The following is an 8,406-nucleotide window of genomic DNA, read 5'->3' as shown; positions in this document are numbered from 1 at the left end:
CTGCTCACTTACTCACCCCGCTCACTCTCCACCACAGACTCAACCCAGACAGAGCCTTGCTAACCACAGTGCATGGACATATACCACTATCAAATCATACTCACTGGTATCAAAATAGCCCTCTGGGATCAGATCTCTTTTGCAACCCTCACTCGCTGAAGTGAGCAGTGCAGAACGGGCACCCAAACAACATCTCTACTGGCAAGTTCAGCTATCAGGAGGAGAACAGCACCAATACCGAACTCCAGATAGGGACATGGATCACTTAGGTTGGAAAAGACCTTTAACATCACCATGCCCAACCACAGCCTAATTTACTTCAGCCTTCTGTTATCTTGGAGATGCACACTGTCAATACTGCCTTGAGGCATTTACTTACATGGAAGTTTTGCATAGGTTTTACATAGGTTCCATGTGTATGAGGAAAAGAAGTGCGCTGGATCTGACTTTAAGTCCTATAGAGTTCTACAAAAACAAAACCAAGCAAAAAAACCTATCAACCACATATAGCAAAATACCAAAGATAACAGGTTGCTTTACAAATACATGCAAATTAAGTTCTTAATGTGTCAAATATACAGCTTGCAGCGTGTGGTAGCAAGATCTGGGGCAAGCTTCAATAGATACGCATACATCACATCATCACATCAATTACTGTGCTGTTAAATGCTTTGAAGCTGAAGTTATCCAATACACCTCTTGAAGTATAAGCCCTAGTTGCTAAAAAAAACCTCCTCCCAACTCACAGTACGATAAGACCTGCATTTGTTCTTAACATAGACTGTGGTGTTCAGCTTATAAAAAGTTTCACAAAACAGGTCAGCTAGCTGAGTATGCCCAAGATCTGAGCAGTATGTGCAGGAAGGTATGCTAAAGCTAAGCTAAGTATAATAAAAAAGCTCTCAAAGTAGTAATTTTGTATGGATGTTTCTTAATTCAGCCTCCTGAATCCCAGCTACAGCACGTTCAACTAGAATTGCAAATACAGGCTTGGGTGAACAAACACGCTTTGGTAAACAAATGCTTTGGCACACAATGTTATGTAGGTGGGATCTATCCAGAATGTCAAGAATTCTTCCCCAAATCATAGAGATGAGCAAGAACACAACCACTATATTTGCCTTTTCAAGCTATTTACTGGTTGTTCATCTGTCCAAGTATTCTATTCAAATGAAATTTTAAAAGGGTGGGTGGGTGGGTGGTGTATTTTTTTCCTATTTGCTTTTCCACCCTCTTCACCACAGTCAGTATCTTCATTAGTTGGCAAGAGATGGGGAAGGTTCACTATGAGTCTCTGTTCTCCAGCTGCTCTCAGTTCCTGCTCTATTAAGCCTTAAGAAATAAGCACACAGACAGGAGAGTTCAGAAGCTTTACCCTGATGGGAGGAAGGAAGGATCACTGGTCTTCTCGTTTGACAGCTGTTCTCCTATTTTCATTTGCTCACAGCCCTTTTCCAAAATAGCAGCACTTTAAAGGCAACCTAAGATTTGCAGAATAGATCAGATTTGGATTTACTATTCTATTAGTATCTCCAACAAATCGTTTAGGTCAAAAGATGCACGCGCTCTGCTATAGCACTGATCCATGCCAATTCTATCTTCCCTCCCTCAGTAGAAAACTGATAGCAACAATTTAAAAGCCCCTCTACCAAATCCCATCCAAAAAAGAGAGAGATCAAAGGAAAATTTTGCAGAAGTTTATTATTTTCTTTCCCTACTTTGTTTACATGTTTATCTAGCCATTTCCTCATGTTTGCCCAATGCCCAGCCTATTACCCATCCATAGAGAATATATATTTCCACCTACTAACTACAGAGTCTGTTTTTTGTTTGTTTGTTTGTTTGTTCTCCAAGCATTCCCTTCTTCAGTCCTCAGAGTTTCGGATCAATGTTTTATGTATTTACACGAGTCTGAACTTTAAGTGATAGATTTATATGGAGATGCATATGTCCTGTCCTCTTATACCAGGTAAAACCAATCCAATATAAGATGATGTCCAAGAACAAATTAGGGCAGAAGACAGATTATCAACTTTTGGTACCTACTTAAGTGATCTGTCTTTCCTCTCTTAAGAAATAACATGGCAATCTAGCAGAACCACTTAAATATATATTGCACATCCTGAGAAAAACTAGACCTGAGTATGAAACACAACTAAAAGTTATGTAAATCCCCCCTAATCTCGATGTTAACTCAAGACTACTATTTCATAATCAAGTTTTTATAGGGCAAATGTCAGTATTTAATCTTTCAGGTCAGCAGTTTTTTGGACATTAGCTATTATGGTGTTATGGTGTTTCAAGTCTTTGAAAGGGTTGATAACAGCAGGACAAGGGGAAATGGTTTTAAGTTGAGGGAGAAAAGATTAAGGTTGGGTATCAGAGAAGTTCTTTACAGAGAGAGTGGTGAGGTGCTGGAACAGGCTGCCCAGAGAGGTTGTGGATGCCCCGTCCCTGGAGGTGTTCAAGGCCAGGTTGGATGGGGCCCAGGGCAGCCTGGTCTGGTATTGAATGTGGAGGTTGGTGGCCCTGCCTGTGGCAGGGGGGTTGGAGCTTCATGATCCTTGAGGTCCCTTCCAACCCTGGCCAATCTGTGATTCTGTGGGTGGTAAAGAACAAAGGCAACAAGGAAAGGTCACTGCATGGAACACGAATACTAAGTAGGAGAATTTTACCTGCTGACACTTTCCTACAGTTATTTTAAAGGGACAATAAGAAGTAAATTACCTAAAATGCATTGTGTTTTCCTGCAGTCATCATTCAAAACAGTCAGATGTTTTGCAGGAAGGTGTTCCTGCACACAAATCTAAACAACTCCATTTTCCTTCTGTAAGACATGAGAACACGTCCTGCTCCAAATACAACGTTCTCCAACAGCGCTGCGCAAATTAAAGCAATTTTTGTAGACGACAGAACAATTTCAAGCTTGCGTAAGAACACAAAAGAACAAAATGCCCAACTTTTGTAATTACCTGGCAATCTTACTTTGTGTCAACCTGATTCATTACATGTTTTCATAAATCTTCCAATTAAGCACAGGAACAATTTTGTTCTAGAAGCAAGATAAATAATTTTTAAAAGCCATGAGAACTAAAGATGTTGTACATCTCAGGAACTGAAGCATTCAGTAAATGTATTGCTACTGCATTTAGAGTAAAATACGGGAATTGTTCACCTGCACAATGTTCAACTGCCAAAAGTCAATCTCCATTGGGATGAAATGGCAGCGTTGGTGGGGACGGCTCAACTGGAATATATACCAAGCAAAGCTAACAGGAGTGGTGTTAGAGAAGGGTGCAAACGACTGTCACTCTTGATTTAACTGATGAAAATTAATTTCAGTTTGAAGCAGGTACCATGTCAGTGCTCAAACATCTATCTGTCACACACTAGCTCCACTTCCACTCAAGTTTGGGATGAGTCACTAGCAGATTACTACACCAAATTGCTTCTGATTCAAATGTACCTTTCATTTATATAAAGTGCACCAAACAACAGCCCTTCAAAATACCTACTTCAGAAATACTGTCTCCTCGTTCACCCTTACATATCCTTACACTTGAATCAGCTGAAATACATTTGAATAACCCGTGAAACCATGATGCAATTTCCTTCCTAAATCTTTCCTGTTCCCAGTCTGCCATGTGCCCCTTACCACACCTCCTCCTAGCCACGTGCTCTGTATTACCCTTTGGGAAGAAAAACAGATCTCCACTGAAATAAAGTCCAGGTAATCATGGATATTTCCATCTCTTCACCCATCTGCATCCACTACTGATGCTATTGATTTGGATGTGTCTTTAATGTCATAAAACACAGCACTGTCAGTTTTTCACTCTTAGAAGAATAATGTCTAATTTTGAGAAGAGAAATGCTTTACGGAAAAAAACCAGCTAATTCCTTAAAAGTCAGAGCAAGCAAGATGGCTGTTTGTACTGCTGATTCCTGGCTCCTGTGTTTCCACACTATGTAACTGCTCAATAAAGCTTTTCATGCACATTTTGTTGCATTCATTGTGAACTTGCGTTGTTAAACTAGGTATCGGATTTTAAAATCTTGTTTATGTGAAGGATGTCTCAAATCACATAAGCTGGAATAATGTAGCACTTTTATTGGATCATGGACTGGTAGCAGAATTTCTATCAACTAACAGAAGGACTAGAAGCTGAGGGAGACAAAAAGAGAACACACAGAGCATCAAGCTAATACCAAGGGGAAAGAAATTTTGGACATTTCACAGAAATACAGAGTTGAAAGCATTAACATGATGATCATGGTAGACAGGTACAAGTTAGACCTGTGTGGATGCTAGAATTTTTGGAGTATGAAAACATGGACATGTGAAAATTAGTTATTGAATTTACATGGGATTATATTTTCATTTTATTGTGTGTCTAGGAAAGATGAGAGCACAGCCTGGGGCTTCCTGTAGTGTCAGGGGGAGCAGACATGGAAACACGCAGAGCTCCCACTCCTTTACTATATAAATCTCCATGTATTTTCCACAGTGTTGCTTTGCAGGAAAAAAAAAATATATATATGCACACATACACCAGGCTGGGTCTGGATTTACTAAGAGAACAAGAAGTTATTTCAGAGAATACTTGTTGGTATCTTCTGAACAAATAAACCACAGGATTTGTATTTACATTTTAGAAGCAAGTTTTCAAATTCTGTTACATAATCTGCCCAGAGCTGAAAAGTTAAGCAGTCAGTTTACTGAAGAGCCTTAAAAAGAAAAGACATCTGATGCTGGTTTGTGGTTAGTTCTGTAGCATGCTAGCATAGAATATACCACAGATTTGCAAGGAAGTCAGAATATAGAATAAAATCCCAGATATTGGCTATGGAGAGTAAATAATAAATCCAGCTCTGGATCCTGATAAATAGACTAAGCAGCATTTTCTTTGCCTGTAGAACCATTTTCTTGGCCAAGCTTGTTCAGATTCCAATGAACAATAAAATTAAGAGCTACTACAATGGAAACCAAGGGGATAGCATTAAAAATGTACCTGCAACACACACTAAAAGATTCAGCCAAAGCACATGAGAAGGTTTTCCAGTAGAACGAGGAAAAGACCTTGTGTCTTTCTAATCCCATGAGATCTTAGTCATTATGCCACAGCGGAGTAAGATTATTTGCTAAAGGCTGCCTTTTTATTGAGCTAGGAAAAGAAAATCCCAACCGGTCCATTTCAAACAAAGAACTGCATGTCCTACTTTCTTCTGAAAGCACCCCAGCCCAGCACTGATAGCCCATTTGGGTAGAGCTGAGCAACAGCTCAACGGTCAGCTCACATACAGATTCTGGAGAGCCCACTCGCCCACCACCGCCAGTGGTACTGCAGCTCCTCATGAGTGTTTAGAGGTGTGCATCAGAATGCTTAGGGGATTCATGTGCTAAAGCTTTTAAATCTCCAGTTAGGTGTACGATGTGAAGGGGTGCAAAAAATTTCCAAATCTCTGTCTTATTTGGCTGGAGATGTTAATAGAAGCGGATCCCTCTCACACTGCAGCTGTGACTTGTCTCACCAGAGAGGAAGAAATGCCAGAGTACACTTCTTTAGGAAAGAAGTCAACTTCATTATCTCCTACAACACATCAGCACAACGTGGGTGTCACGCAGTGGCTGCCCATAACAAAGACAACCACACAAATTTATACCTACGTATTTCAGTTCACGCCCTTTTAATCATGCTCAATGGACTACCTAAGAACCCCTTAAATTTTCAAAGTCTCTTCATTCCAAGCTCTTAGGACTCAGGTCAGATGCACTCCCTGATGCTAATGGTTCAATTCAAAGGCTGCCTGGATTGACTCCCCTTAGTGGGGTGGGAATATTCATGCTGGCCTTTTTCACTCACTGGCTTTCCATAAAGTCAGCAGTAAGCTCCTACTATCACTGCTCTCACTGAGGGTGGACGATTGAAGCATTGTGTCTCTTTCTGAATGCAGTACTGCATTCCCTTCTGAAAACAGCAGTGGAAAGCACTTAAACTCCTAAGCCAAACAAGTCATAGAACTGTTGACTCCAAGGATGTGGTTTCATTAAAAATTCTGCCTACCATTCTGGGAAGAAGCAGTAGACCTAAATCTTGTGCCTAAATCCATGGTTTGAGGAGCTTAGATGCAGCATCCCTGCTTGGTGGGACAATCAGTGTGCAGAAGGCAATCTGACCCCACCAAGGATGGGTGTGGATTGCTGGCTAGAGTTGCGGACACACAGTAACAGTCCTTCTGAAAGCACACACACTCTTTATTCCATTTTCGAAGTGATGTTTCTCACTTCAGTAAATCCACTGCTATTGAAGAATAGTGATGGGCAGCATGGGACTATGGCCTGTAGGGTCTGAAGCACTGCAGGAACCAGCTACTTATGTAAGTAGGGCTATTCAGTTTGAACAGTGATGTGGCTTTTTTAGAGGGTCTGGCAGCACCAGCTACCTGGGATATCAAATTGAGCAATCAAACATTTAACAAGCTGAAAACAGAACGGAAAAGGCTACAGTGGGAATCTAATAACATGTGATTATATTTGTGTGGTATCAGGGACAAAGGCCTTGGAACTGGTGTGAAGCTCTCTTGTGCTTTAGACTGAGACTTCTTTATTTCAAAATTAACCATTTTTTAAATTAAAAAAAATGCAGGAAATGCAGAGAGCAGCAGATCTTTAGATTTGCTTCTAGGCAAATGGAGATCAACCAGTTCAGAAGATAAACTGACTAGAAGTCATGAAATGGAAGGCAAGCAAGGGAGCTCATAAATATAATGAAGACAAACTTAGCTTGTTAACTAAGTTGTCTAAGTTAACACACTTAGAGTACAACTCGCAAAAGAAAGTATTAAAAGAGAGAAAAAAGCAGCAGTTTCCTCAAAGGAACAATAGAACAGGACAATCTGACCTTGTGCCCTATAAAAACAAGCAAAAGAAGTTGTAGTAAGAGGGCTCTTTGTCTAGGTCTTGTATTTGGGGATCTCTGAGGGCTCAGGGCAGACGCAGGATGTGGAAACCTGGTCAAATTGCTAGCAGCAAGTGTTAAATTTGCATGAGCACATAACTACAAAAAATCAGCAGTTATGACAAAGTTACAATGCAAACTGGAAAGAAAAAAAAAAAGTAGCAATAAATAATCCTTATTGTCCATATATTTTTACCTTAAGATCAAGAGAAACCTTGCAGCCTTTTATCTCAAAGGAATGTGTGCACATGTATGTGTACAATGGAGAAAACAAACAGTAAACAAAACAACAGCAAACAGGTAAGAATATTAGGGAAATTAGAGATTCACAAATTGGCCGGCCTGATGAATTTCCTTGCAGGATGTAGCTCGGTCACAGGTCATTCATGAAGGGTAAGTAATGTAATATATCAAAAAACTGGAAAAGGGCAAACATATCACCCATCTTTGTTAGAATGAAATTACAGGACCAATAAGTCAGTTTAACGTCAAATTCCCAGGAAAAAGAAAAAAATCCAGAACAAATGAATTAGCAGCACCTTAAGCTTAACGAACAGCCAAAAGAGATTTTCTAAATCACGCAGCTAACTGCCTTTGACAGGCCTTCCGGATAGGTAGAAGAGAAAGCACAGATGTCACATCTTTCCTTTGAGTAAGGTTTCAAAACTGCCTCGAGGTATTTTAACAATCAAACTACAGATGCAGGGAGAATTAATCGTTTAGGATGTGAGAAACAAAGGTTAAATATACAAATGTCAGGATACAGTAGTAATTTGAAAGGACAGAGTGAAATGTCACCTACAAGATACTTCCCTGAGGCAGGAAACATCAAATAAGGCAAGATGAGAAGCAATACAGCTGTAGGCTACAGTGGATCACAGGAGACAAACACCAAGTTGTTCTAAGAAAGGCAAATATTGTTAAAAGATACCAAAAAAAGTGTTGGGAGTGCAATGCCAGAGCATTAGCAACTGAATTTAAAAATACCTTTCTCCCTACCTATCTCTGTTCCTATCTGAATACCTAGGAGAGCTGTGGACCACCAGAAAGGGTCTAGGGAACAGCAGTGAGAATGCAAAGCAGTCTAAAAATAGGAGCTAGGGCTGAGGTGGGATCCTGGACAAGCTGGTTGTTAGGACAGGGGAAAACCACACAGAGGATGGCTGCTATTTTAGAGTACTGCTACAAGAAGGTCATAGTCTCTTCCTCAGTCAAGCATGGATAGGACCAGTCCTGATGAGTTTAAAATGAGCACAGTAAAGGTTCAGGTTAGACACTGGAGGAGGGAGGCAAGAACATTACAAACAAAAACAGAAAACCAAATCTACCACAACAAGCAAGCAAGGAAGGGTAGCGAGGCACTGGAAGAGATTCCACAAGACCTTTAAAAACTGCTGAAACAAACACTTAATAAAAGACAGTTTTTTTCCTTTGGGGCACAGACATT

General features: G+C 40.3%; 1 protein-coding gene across 6 annotated transcripts in view; it reads right to left on the bottom strand.

Annotated features, from left to right (window-relative positions):
• The window catches only part of LOC122178795 (serine/threonine-protein kinase Sgk3), a 55,790-nt gene that overhangs the window by 39,492 nt on the left and 7,892 nt on the right, over positions 1-8,406 (bottom strand). For 2 of the 6 annotated variants that reach the window (XM_042869251.1, XM_042869253.1), the window contains exons 3-4: positions 1,376-1,481; positions 380-465 (exon numbers count right to left, since the gene is read on the bottom strand). The exons of 3 other annotated variants lie outside the window; for them this stretch is intronic. The gene's annotated coding sequence lies outside the window, so the exon portion shown is untranslated. The remainder of the gene's footprint in view (positions 1-379; positions 466-1,375; positions 1,482-8,406) is intronic. One more of the 6 variants, XM_042869255.1, reaches the window with a different exon arrangement.

This window comes from Lagopus leucura, unplaced genomic scaffold (assembly GCF_019238085.1).
Source record: "Lagopus leucura isolate 7727_CA_CO unplaced genomic scaffold, USGS_WTPT01 Super-Scaffold_100002, whole genome shotgun sequence".
Classification (NCBI taxonomy): Eukaryota; Metazoa; Chordata; class Aves; order Galliformes; family Phasianidae; genus Lagopus; species Lagopus leucura.
This window is presented reverse-complemented; position numbering and strand designations above follow the sequence as displayed.